This window comes from Narcine bancroftii, chromosome 12 (assembly GCF_036971445.1).
Source record: "Narcine bancroftii isolate sNarBan1 chromosome 12, sNarBan1.hap1, whole genome shotgun sequence".
Lineage (NCBI taxonomy): Eukaryota > Metazoa > Chordata > Chondrichthyes > Torpediniformes > Narcinidae > Narcine > Narcine bancroftii.
In genome coordinates this window covers 5,397,972-5,411,510 of record NC_091480.1, presented here as the reverse complement: position 1 = coordinate 5,411,510, position 13,539 = coordinate 5,397,972, and the positions used below count along the sequence as shown (strand labels likewise).

The 13,539-nt window shown below is 44.1% G+C and overlaps 1 protein-coding gene across 5 annotated transcripts in view; it reads right to left on the bottom strand.

Moving 5' to 3' along the window:
• The window catches only part of LOC138746838 (zinc finger protein GLIS2-like), a 274,859-nt gene that overhangs the window by 58,550 nt on the left and 202,770 nt on the right, over positions 1 to 13,539 (bottom strand). The window lies entirely within an intron of this gene.

Below are 13,539 nucleotides of genomic sequence, written 5' to 3'. Positions count from 1 at the left end.
GGAGGGGAGGCAGGGAGGGTGGGATGGGAAGAGGCGGGGGGGGAGAAAACGACACTGTATATATTTGAAAAGGAAAATGTATGTATCTTGATCAATGAGGTTTATAGTGTGAAAAATAAAAAAATTTAAAAAAGAATAGACTATTTACACAGTACGGAGAAGTTGGGCCAAACAGCCTGCCTCCCTGCAGTATAACTCTGAATTTTTGAATTGCTATGAATATATTTCAGATTCCCAGTTCTTGGGCTTTGGAATTGTCCATTGCTGTTGGAATTAGTGTAGCAGTTAGCAGAACAGTGTAACAGCGCCAGTGACCCGGGATTGAATCCCGTGCTATCTGTAAGGAGTTCGTATGTTCTCCCCATGTCTATGTGGGTTTCCCCCGGGTGCTCCGGTTTCCTCCCACTCTTTGAAATGTACTGGGTTGCTGGTTAATTGGGTGTAATTGGGCAGCATGGGTTTGAGGGCCGAAAGGGCTGTATATCTAAATTTAAATTTTCCCAGTGGCCTGGGGTTGGGGAGGTGCAGCTGCAGGAAGCAGAAGCCACTCCAGGCCAGAGTCTAAATCTGCTGCAGTGGGGGGCCCTCTCTGGTGTGAAGCATGCCGTTTCTCCCGTAAACAAAGAGTTCTTCACCTAACACAGCAGGTGCTCTCTGGCCCAGCGTGAACACAAACAACCACACCACGTCTTTCACGGAGCATGGTTACATTCTTCTGGATTCAACGTCAAATTCTCTAACTTCACATCACTTGCTTTGTTTGCAGCTAAGAAACCTGTTCATGTGTTGTAGACCATTCATCCTTTACAATGGTTTTCCCCATGCCCTCAGCCTGATCTGTGGGACATGCCCTCAGCCGTTCAGTCTCTAACTCTCTCTCTCACCATCAACCACATGACCTCCACAACTTAAACTCATGGCCACTGTGCTCTCACTCGGTCAGAGATGTTCCCCATCCATTCCCCACCACACCATCTCTGCAACTGAAAAACAACTTGTTTTCTCCCTTTTCACTTTGATCTGAAGCAACAGCCCTGATCATGTTGTGTGATTAAATAGTGTTTGGTACTGTTGATGGAGGCAGCCTGTTCCCAATTACAACTGCACTCTGAGTCTGACATCTGGAACTGCTGGAAGGTCATCAACTCAGTGAAAGACACACTTAGGTCTGCCCAAAACCTCTGGTCTTTTCAGCACCTGGGGATGTTAGTGAGGGAGCGCTGCTGACTGGCACATTCTAGGCTGCAGGATATGTGCTGAAGGACGCTCTGAGGCTTGGTGCAGCCAACGTGTGGGTGTTGGGGGGGAGTGGGGGGGGAGAAGGACCACTGTCTAGGGTTCTCCCATTATTGGGCATTGAGGGGCTGAACCTGAGGGTTACATTTAAAATGTAACATACATGGAATTCTTTAACCTTGTCGACTGTAAAAAAGACAGTTACCACTATGTCCATAGCCCCTCACAGAAATGAAGCCCCAGTGAGGAATGAACTCACAACCCCTGGTTTACAAGGCCAGTGCTCTAACCACTGAGCTATCAGAGCCAGCAGATCTGTCCACACAGTAAGGCATGTGGAGCCCTCTGGTCACAGTATGCCTGCTTGGTGAGCATTGCCGGCTCACTTTCAGCTGTGGCCAGCCAGCATGTAGCAGGTAGTGCCCCTACCTCAGAGCATCAGAGACCTGTGTTCTACCCTGACCTAGGGTGTTGTCTGTGTGGAGTTTACATATTCTTCCTGTGACCACATGAGTTTCACCAGCGTCCTTGTTTCATCCCACATCCTGACGATGTGTGGGTTGGTGAGTTCATTGGTTGCAGTGACTGGTGAGACAATCAAGGAGCAGATGATGGCTGTGTGAGAGGGACATTAGAGTTTCCCACGTCAGCGTCTCTACTTCCTGAGAAGTTTGCAGAGGTTTGGGATGACATCAGAAACCCTGGCAAATTTCTACAGAGGAGTGGTGGAAAGTGTGCTGATTGGCTGCATCATGGTCTGGTTTGGGGACACCAACACCTCCGAGCATAAAGCCCTCCAAAAGATAGTGGACACAACCCAGGACATCACAGGCAAAACTCTCCCCAGTATTGAACGCTGCTATCAGAGAGCAGCACCAATCGTCAAGGATCCATATCAGCCAGCACAACTTACAACCTTGCCTAATGGCATCTGACCTCACCCCTTTTGCACTGAAGTGGCCCTGTAACATACACTGTGGAATAGATTTGGAATCACTCGGGATTTTCTTGTGCTTGTAGAAGATGGGAATTAACTCGGGGGGAAAATATTCTAATTCTGTTCAGAACAGCAAGTTGTACAATTGCTGAATCTGTATCGTGGAGAGCATTTCAGCTGGTTGCATCACTGGTATGGAGGGGCCAATGAACAGTTTACAGAACTCAGCCAGCACCAAAATGGGCACAGTCTTCATTAAGGACATCTTTAAAAGGTGGTACCTCAAGAAAGCAGCCTCTATCATCAATGACCACCCAGGACCTGCCCTCCTCACTCCCACCATCAGGAAGGAGGTTCAGGAGGCTGAAGACGAACACCCTCCGCCATCAGATTTCTGAACAGCCAATGACCCACTGTCACAACCTCACTTGTTTCTCTTTTTGCACTAATTATTTATTTTTTAAGTATTTTATTGACGAGACGATAATTGATTGAATTTTTGCACGATCCTGCTGCTGCCAAACCACAAATGTTGTGGCACGTGTTCATGACAGTAAACCTGAATCTGAATTCCAACTCGTATTAAATTAGAGAGTGAATCCTTTATCAATAATTTGTGCCAGCCAGAGGAACTGTGCTTTTTACCCAGTGTGTAGAGGGGAGTTCAGGAACAGACCAAGTACAACTCTAGTCATTCTTTTACAATTCCTGCCTCATTCTATCGTCTCAGTGAGTAATCTAACATTGGGAAAAGCTGGATCTGTTCCTGCTGGCTTCTAAATCACCACGAGTGGGGAAAGGAAGGGGTGAGTGGGACTCGAAAAGCAGTTCTCACAGGATAGGCTGCTCTTTCCACACTGTCTTAAAAAAAAATGAAACCTGGTGTAGCACATACTTGTCTTAATACTGTTCTTGGGAACAGAATGCTGGCTGTCTCTTGTCAGTTCATAACCCCATCCAAAATGTTCCAGCTGTTTGCAATGGGCACAAGTCAAGCATTGGTCCTCTCTCTCTTTCCTTTTGCCACTCACTGTCTCATGTAGATTGAAGATGTTGTGGAAGATCTTTGAGCTGTCTGACTAATGAATGCTCGCATTGAAACAGCTTACTAACCCAGCCAGACTCCTCACCAGAAAGCTAACACTTCACCTCCCGCCTGGCAAGAGAAATGTCAGTAAACTAACCCAAGGAATCTCACTTAAAGAACCATTGTACCTCTCATTTAAAGGGACAGGGGCAGCTCCTGTGAGATTATTCTTCATGAAGTTTGTGATGAAACATGAAAGTCTGCAGACACTGATTGTAGTAAAAACACAGAAATGCTGGAGGATCTCAGCCGGTCTTGTAGCGTCCATGGGAGGTAAAGATATTACCGACATTTCAGGCCTGAACCCTTTTGCAAGGAATAAGCAAAATGCAGGCAGGCTTTTTACCAATCTAATATGACACCGCATTCTGAATACTGAGTGACTGCACCTTGTTGACCAACCTCCCATGTGGGACCTTGTCAAAGGCGCTTATAAAAGACAAAGCGATCCGTCCCTGCCTATCGAAATAATTATATATCCAGTTTCTTAGCATACCTTCCAGTAACTTACCCACTATTGATGTCAGGCTCACCAGCCTACAATTTCACAGATTATTTCAGAGACTATTTTAAATAACAATAGCTATCAACCAGTCCTCTGTCACCTCTGGAATCTGGTTTGATCCTGAGCAAGCTGTGCATGGGTGCTACACAGGTGATGTGCAGGCACTAGTCAGCTCTGCCAGGGGCTCGTGAGTTGCCCAACAGGGCGAGGATTGCCTCTGATCTGATGCGCTTCACCCTTCCCGTGACATGCCCCAGCAACCTTCAAAGTCTCTTTCAAAACATTTGATCCAATCCACAAAAGAGGAGAGGGCAGGAACAAATGCTCGCACATGAAAGCAACATTACCTGAAGACTCGGGACATCACATTGTAAACGTTCAAATGGAAACAAATTATCAATTTTCTTCTTGGGGAAAATGTGCTTGATCTGGGAGTTCCTCACTGGGAATCTTTATGGAGGGGTCTGGAAATTGGTGAGGGGGAAACTAGACATGGTGTTGGGGTCCAATTATCCTAAATTTCCCTTGTAACTGGGAACTTGATTCTTGGATTGTTGCCAGACACAACATTTTTGGAAAAGGAGATCCAATGCCCTCTCTCCTCTTTTGTGAAGTGTCCCTGTGAAGTGTGAACCAGTGATGAAATAATCAAGGATACAAGATCCCTGGTTCTGGCAACTTCACACCCTCCCAAAAGTATGCATCCCGAGGCACACATACCCACTCACAACCACAACTCAGCCACACTCAAAGAGCCAGGCAACACATACAAAACACAGCCACAGATATACACATAGATGCACAGCTACACGCACACGTGCACACATACTCGCGCACACAACTCGCACACGTACTCACTCATTGGAAGACATAAAGTCAGTGTTCTCCTGCTGGCATCACACTCAGAACTGGACGTAGGGTTGCTTTGAGAGAATGCGCGTGATATGTTTGTTGAAGAGATGCCAGGGAGCAGTGACAGGACCCAATTCACTCTCTGCAGGCTTCACTCAGGAAGAGTGCAAGGATGTTTCTGACTGGACACTCATACAGGGATTGCTCCCCCACCATTTTAATGCACAGCACCACTTGCCTCCTGTTCACTCTCAATGGTCTAGACTTCCTCTCCCATAATCCTATTAAAGTGAATATTTTCTTTGACTGCCAGTAGTTATCCATAGTTAACATTTTTCTTATCTGGGGGGCAGCTTCGCTGGAATCCCCAGGGTAGAGGGTGGAGAAAACCTCAGCTGAAAAACATATCATTTACTTACACAAGCATCCAAGTCCTGGTCCCAGCCAGGACAATGGGGTAGCAATCAAATGGCAATCAGGAGCAGGAACTGAGAGGGTGTCTCAGCACCCTGGGCAGTGAAAGTAAGGGCAAGGACTAATCAGACTTAGGAAGGACTAGGGCAAGAGCAGAAGCTTCCAGAACCCTTCTCACAAACTGGGTCTGTGGCAAAACACAATCCGCTGGAGGAACATTTTTTCCCCCTCATGGGTACCGCTTGACCCAGTGAGATCCTCCAGCAGATGGTGTTTAGCTTCAGATTCCAGCGTCTGCTGTCCTGCCTGGGTCTGTGGTCGTTCCCACTTTCCTTGCTTCGTGAGAGAAGCAGGCTGACCTCTACCAGCTGCTCTGCACTGTCCACAACAAATTCATCTTTAACATGGTTCTTTAGATGCAGCAAAAAAAATGTATAAGGTCAACTTGGAAATCCGAAGAGAGCCTGAGAGTACAGCAATGGTACATAGAAATGATTAAATGTATTCCAGTGGAAAAAATAACATATAATTTTTAAAAATAGTCACATTATTTGAACAAATTTGGGAACCGTACATGGAGCATAACAGAGAAGGCTTGCCTCGGACATCCACCCCCTAAAATGATAAGACAAAATGACTTGATCCAGTGTGTAAAAGTAGATGACACATTTTTCTTGTTTATTTTCATGGTGTGATGACATTGTTTAATGGGTTTATTGTATCGTATATGTTGAATGTTTAATGGGTTTGGAGGGGGGTGGGAAGGAGGGAGGGAAGGGAGGGGGGAAAAAAATGCCACTGTGTATATTTAAGAGGGAAATGTTTGTGTGTATTTTGGTTGATATGGTTCACAGTGTGAAAAATAAATTTAAAACAACATGGTTCTTATAATCATAGTCCAGCTGAAACCCCCATTTACACAATAGACCGACCGCCCAGAACTGAAAATTTCAACCTGTCTACATCCTTCCACCTGGGATAAGTTTTTACCAAAAATTCTTCATACCAAGTCCCAACAATGCATTGACTAAAGTAATCCAGAGTACCTACTAATCCAGTAAAGCCTTGAATTGAAATCATCAATTTTGTTTTACAATATCTGCATTTATTTTTCAAGTCTTGTGGTGATATGACCACCAGCCGACTGCAGGGGGCAATCTTTGTACCTTCAGGAAGACCACCTAAGGGGCTGACTCCACCTGGCCAGCTGTCAATCAGCCGACCTGAATATAAACCTGAGCGGGCCTCTCCTGAGCCAGTCACACGGGAGTCACCAAGGCTTGAACTGGTGTTCCAGACTTTTACTGGAGTAAAGCCTTTTGTCATTTGAGTTTGTGCTTGTTTGCTGCTGCCTCAGCACATCACAAGTCTCCTTCAACCTTATCAGCCTCTTCTTATCCTCAATCAGCTCCAAACCAGGTGCAACACATAAATATGTTGGTAATTATGTCTCCATGGGCAGAGTGTATTGCATTTTTGAGTCAACTATACACACTATGTGCATCGTTCTGTACAACAGTACATCACACTGCATTCATAGGAACCAACATTTATGAACTTTGGAACTTATGGAAGACAAACTGCATACAAGGGTGAGATAGCAAAGAATCACAGTGGTTATTCTGGCAAAGTGAGTTGGAGAGCTCACAGTTCATTGTAATGTCTAAAGTGCAAACTCTAAGCCAAAGAGCTCAAAGACAAATCTGCTGAAGCTTTTTGTGGATATCAAGATGAGCCTTTTAACTCAAAGTGAAGATAAAAATGGTTAAAATGGCACTCCAGGTCCAGACTGGTTATATAGGAAACTTTGTTCACGGAGAAAAAGTGTGTTTGTGGAAACACTTCGACTCATTTTTTTTTTAGACATACAGTACGCTAATAGACCCTTCCAACCCACAAGCCTAAGCCACCCAAATACCCCAATTAACCTACAATCCCCGTATGTTTTGAAGGGTGGAAGGAAACCAGAGCACCTGGAAAAAACTCTCGCAGGTCACGGGGAGAACGTACAAACTTGTTACAGACAGCACTGGATCCAAACTGTAATAATGTTGCATTAACTGCTACCCTAACTGTGCCACGATTTTGAATTGATGGAAGTGTTTTTAAGGCAACTGTGGCACACTTCTGTGTCCTATACAGTCAGATTAGTTGCTGTACATGTTAACTGATGAGCAGGACTAACCGAAGATACCAAACACAGCAGATATAATGTTTGACAGGATCTATGAAAACGGCCTCTAAAATGGATTTCAGCTGGCACAGAGCATCAATGTAGACCTAATTAATGGAGAATGCTGGGATTGAGCCTGGAAAAAGGACGTGGTGGGCTACCCCAGTATCTTTGCAACAGGAAACAATCAACACATGTGTAACAAGACGTTTTTGTTGTTGAAAGGAACACCAAATGACGTCATATGCAATCTAAACAGTACAGTTTACCAAAGTATTTGAAGGAGTGGAGACTTGGGACTTTGGCTCGAGGGACTTCGGTAAAAAGGAGCTCCCTGTGTGGTAAGGTGTCATTTTTGGTTAGTCTTTTAGTATTATTTATTTAGTTTTTCTTTTAAATAACCTATATATATTAAGAAAGGAGGTAATGGAGTCAGTTGGGGTAGTTAAGTGCTCCAATTGTGAGATGTGGGAAATCAGAGACACCACAGCTGTTCCTGACGACTACACCTGCAAAAGGTGCATCCAATTGCAACTCGTGAGCGACCGTGTTAGGGAGCTTGAGTTGGAATTGGATGAACTGAGGATCATAAGGGAAGCAAAGGCAGTGATAGAGAGGAGTTACAGGGAGACAGTTACCCCTAGAAGGCAGGAGTCAGGGAATTGGGTGACTGTGAGGAAAGGAGGGAGAGTGCCAATGCAGAGTACCCCTGTGGAAGTGCCCCTCAGCAACATATATTCGGCATTGGATACTGCTGGGGGGGAACAGCCTACCAGGGACGAGTCGTGGGGGTCAGGTCTCTGGCACAGGGGCTGCCCCTGAGGCTCAGAAGGGAAGGAGGGATAAGAACAGGGTAATTGTGGTTGGGGATTCACTTGTCAGAGGGACAGATAGGAGGTTTGTTGGATGAGATCGGGGATCCAGGTTGGTCTGTTGCCTCCCTGGTGCTAGGGTCAGGGATGTCTCTGATTGAGTTCACAGAATTCTGCAAGGGGAAGGTGAGCAGCCAGAAGTGGTGGTCCATGTGGGGACCAATGACTTAGTTAGAAGTGGGGATGAGGTCCTGAAACAGGAATACATAAAATTAGGCAGAAAGTTAAAAAACAGGACCTCCAAGGTAGCAATCTCTGGATTGCTGCCGGTGCCACGCTCTAGAGAGGGTAGAAATAGGAGGATGTGGCTAAAGAGCTGGTGCAGGGGGTAGGGGATAAGATTTTTGGATCATTGGGATCTCTTCTGGGGAAAGTCGGACCTGTACTAAAGGGACGGACTCCACTTGAACTGGAGGGGGACCAATATCCTGGCAAGCAGATTTGCTAGAGGTGTGGGGGAGGGTTTAAACTAGTTTGGCAGAGGTGTGGGGAGCAGAGTCGCGAGCAGTGTCTAAGATGCATGGCCACCTAGTTAAGAATGATAAAGATAACAAAGGAAGGATGGATGTTAAGGTAAAAGGTAGAATAGGGAATATATGTGAGGGTCATTCTCTGAAATGCGTGTACTTTAATGCGAGAAGCATAGTGAACAAGGTAGATGAGCTTCGAGCATGGATTGGCACTTGGAATCATGATGTTGTGGCAATTAGTTAGACCTTGTTACAGGAGGAACAGGACTGGCAACTAAATATTCCAGAATACAAATGTTTTAGATGTGATAGAACAGGGGGTAAAAAAGGGGGAGGAGTTGCTCTGCTTGTTAAGGAGGACATTACTGCCGTGAGGAGACAAGATGGTTTGGACAGATTGTCCAGTGAGGCTGTTTGGGTGGAATTGAGGGGTGGAGGAGGCATGAAGGTACTAATAGGAGTGTATTATAGACCACCTCGTGTTATATGGACCAAGATTGTGTTATATGGCGAGCTCTCCACTGGCCACCGTAACAGAGGTGCACCAAAGAAGAGGTACAAGGACTGCCTAAAGAAATCTCTTGGTGCCTGCCCCATTGACCACCGCCAGTGGGCTGATATCGCCTCAAACCGTGCATCTTGGCGCCTCACAGTTCGGCGGGCAGCAACCTCCTTTGAAGAAGACCACAGAGCCCACCTCACTGACAAAACACAAAGGAGGAAAAACCCAACACCCAACCCCAACCCACCAATTTTCCCTTGCAACCGCTGCAACCGTGTCTACCTGTCCCGCATCGGACTTCTCAGCCACAAACAAGCCTGCAGCTGACCACAAACGAGCCTGCAGATGACATGGACATTACCCCTCCATAAATCTTCGTCCGCGAAGCCAAGCCAAAGAAAAAGATAGACCACCAAATGGGCCAAGAAAATTTGGTGAACAAATTTGTAAGGAGGTAGCATATATGTGTAATAAATATAAGGTAGTGATCATGGGAGATTTTAACTTCCCTCACATTGATTGGGATACCCATACAGTAAGAGGGCTGGATGGGCTAAAGTTTGTCAAATGTGTGCAAGATAATTTTCTTAATCAATATGTAGAGGAACCAATTCGGAACGGTGTAATACTGGATCTCCTGTTTGGGAACGAGATAGGTCAGGTGTCTGAGGTTAATGTTAGAGAACAAATTGGGTCTAATGATCACAACTCTATTAGTTTTAGGGTAGTTTTAGGGAAGAGCAAAGAAGGACCTAAAGTTGAGATTCTGGATTGGAGAAAAGCAAATTTTGAAGGAATAAGAATGGATTTGGGGAGTATTGAGTGGGACATGATTTTTTTCAGGGAAAGATGTAAATGAAAAATGGAGAATATTCAAAGAAGAAATTTTGAGAGTACAGAGTAGATTTGTCCCAGTGAGGATCAAAGGAAAGGCTGGAAGTCATAGGGAGCCTTGATTTTTGAGGAATATTAGAAATTTGGTTAGGAGAAAGAGGGAGGTGTACAAGAGGTATAAATAGCAAGGTGATGAGAAATTGAAAGAGGACTACAAGGAGTGTAGAAAAAATCTTAAGAAATAAATTAGAAAGGCCAAAAAGAGGCTTTGGCAGGCAGAGTAAGAATAAATCCAAAGGGTTTCTATAGGTACATTAAAAGTAAAAAATTAGTGAGGGATAGAATTGGACCCCTTGTAGATAGGGAGGATAGGCTATGTGAAAAGTCAGAGGAGATGGGGGAAATTTTAAATGATTTCTTTTCCTCGGTATTCATTAGGGAAAAAGATATTGCACCAGTTGAAGTAAAGAAAAATAGTGGGGAGGTCATGAATCATATAAGGATAATTGAGGAGGTAGTGATGGCAGTGTTAAAAAAGATAAAGGTGGACAAATCTCCGGGTCCGGACAATGTATTCCCAAGGACACTCAGGGAGACTAGTGTACAGATAGTGGGGCCATTAAAAGAGATATTTAGGATGTCATTGGTCACGGGGGTAGTGCCAGAGGATTGGAGGGTGGCTCATGTTGTTCCACTGTTTAAGAAAGGGTCCAAATGTAAGCCTGGAAATTATAGACCTGTGAGTCTGACGTCTGTAGTGGGGAAGTTGATGGAAAGTGTTATGAGGGATGGCATTTACAAATATTTGGAAGAACAGGGATTGATAGGTAGTAGTCAGCATGGTTTTGTCAGGGGTAGATCATGCTTAACAAGGGGGTTACAAAAAAGATTGATGAAGGGAAGGCTGTGGATGTTGTCTATTTAGACTTTAGTAAAGCTTTTGACAAAGTTCCCCACAGGAGGTTAGGAAAAAAGGTGGAAGCATTAGGTATAAATAAGGAGGTAGTGAAATGGATTCAGCAATGGTTGGATGGGAGGTGTCAGAGAGTACTGGTAGAAAATTGTTTGTCATATTGGAGGCCGGTGACTAGTGGAGTTCCTCAGAGATCGGTCCTGGGTTCACTATTGTTTGTTATATATATTAACGATCTGGAAGAGGGGGTGGTGAATCAGATAAGTAAGTTTGCAGATGATACAAAGATTGGTGGTATTGTGGACAGTGAGGAAGATTACCGTAGCTTAAAAAGAGATATAGGAAAGCTAGAGGAGTGGGCTGAGAAATGGCTGATGGAATTTAATACGGATAAGTGTGAAGTGTTGCATTTTGGAAAGGCAAATCTAAATAGGTCATATACATTGAATGGTAGACAATTGAGGAGTGCAGAGCAACAAAGGGATTTAGGAGTTATGGTAAATAGTACCCTCAAAGTTGATACTCAGGTAGATAGAGTGGTGAAGAAGGCATTTGGAATGTTGGCCTTCATAAATCGGAGTATTGAATTCAAGTGTTGAGATGTTATGATGAAGTTGTACAAAGCATTGGTGAGGCCAAGTTTGGAATACTGTGTGCAGTTTTGGTCACCAAATTATAGTAAGGATATAAACAAAAAAGAGAGAGTGCAGAGAAGGTTCACGAGAATGTTGACAGGATGTCAGGGTTTGAGTTACAGAGAAAGGTTGAGCAGCCTGGGGTTTTTTTCTCTGGAGCGTAGAAGATTGAGGGGGGATTTGATGGAGGTGTTCAAGATTTTAAAAGGGTCAGAGAGAGTCAACGTGGCTAGGCTTTTTCAATTAAAAGTGGGGGATATTCAAACCAGAGGCCATGGTTTGAAATTGCAGGGGGAAAATTATAAGGGGAACATGAGGGGAAATTTCTTCACGCAAAGGGTGGTTGGGATGTGGAATAAGCTTCCGGCAGAGGTGGTTGAAGCAAGGACGTTATTTACATTTAAGGAAAGACTGGATAATTACCTGGAGGGGAGAGGATTGGAGGGGTATGGAACAGGTGCTGGTCAGTGGGACTAGGAGGGTGGGGATTTGTTCCGGCATGGACTAGTAGGGCCAAACTGGCCTGTTCTGAGCTGTATTTGGTTATAAGTCAAGGAATGTCATTGAGTCCTCAACTCGGCCATTTGGCCTGACCCATTCCTGCTGACCAATTTGCTGATCTGACCTTGTCCCATTTGCTTGAACTGACCCTTATCCCTCCATACATTTCCTTCCTATGTGTGTGTCCAAATGTCTGTAACTAAATATTTATTTTCTGGATTTGCACAGTTTGTGTACCTTTCTTTTCATTACATTCTTTCTTTTGTAAAAATTTCTTCCCTCTTGAGTACAGTTTACAGTTAACAGTAATTAGAAATTCTGCCTGGCCTGCAGGAAAAAGAACCTCAGGGTTGTATGTGAGGTCACGTACATACTCTTGACAATTCATATGAATTTTGATCTTTACATGTCGTAATTGTACCTGTCCTACAACTCGAGAAATACAAAGTGGATAAGACCACATGGCTCTGCAGAAATATTTGATGCAGCAATGGATGACAAGCTAAACCCTCTCCCCACCACTAGATTTCAGAGGACTGTGGGACACTGTTTCATCAGGTTGTACTTGTGCCATCAATTGACAAAAAAAACTTGATTTGAACAGGGACAAAAGGTCATCACTAAATTAGATTGGCCTTATGAACCGCAAAAGGTTGGTTTGCAGGTGCAGCAGGCTATCGAGAATGGAATGTTGTCCTTCATTGCGAGAGGGATTGAATTTAGGAGCAGGGAGATTCTGCTGCGACTGTACAAGGTACAAGGTGCTGGTGAGGCCCCATCTGGAGAACTGGTTGATTCCATAGATGCAGGGTTTGACCTACGAGGAGAGAGGAGCCATCTAGAACTGTACTCGCTAGAATTTAGAAGAATGAGAGGGGATTTTATGGAAACACAAGACATTATGAAAGGGAAATACTAGATAGAGACAAAAAAGTTATTTCCACTACTAGGTGGGAATGGACATGGGGATTCAGCAGAGTAGATCCAAACAGAGATGAGGTGGAACTGCTTTTCCCAGACAGTAGTGAATCTTTGGAATTCTTTTTTTTTTATTATTTTTCACACCATAAATCACATTAGCCATGATATACACTATTTCTTTTTCACACATATACAGTGACTTTTTCTTCCCCCCCCCTCCTCCCAAGCCACCCCCCCACCCCCCCCTCTCATCCATTTTAGGTATACAATCTAGGTTGCATTAAGCCAGTCAGACAATGTTGTCATTCAACAAAAATACACCAGAAATTCTACTGAGTCCATTCTTTTCTTTCCTTCTCCTTCCATCAACTTAGGTAATGTTTGTCCCCGGTAGGTTTTCGCTATTGTATTTAATGTAAGGCTCCTATACTTGTTCGAATATTTCAATATTATTTCTTAACCTATATGTTATTTTTTCTAATGGAATACATTTATTCATTTAAATTTAGTAGTTTCTTCCTTTTAATTTGGTTATGTATTCCATTAATATTTAAATCTTTGGAATTCTTTGAGCAAGGAAGCAGTGATGCTGCTTTATTGAATATATTTAAGACAAAGTTCGATATTAAAGGTTATGGGGAAGTGGCAGGTAGCTGGAGCTAGGTCAAATCAGCCATGATCTTATTG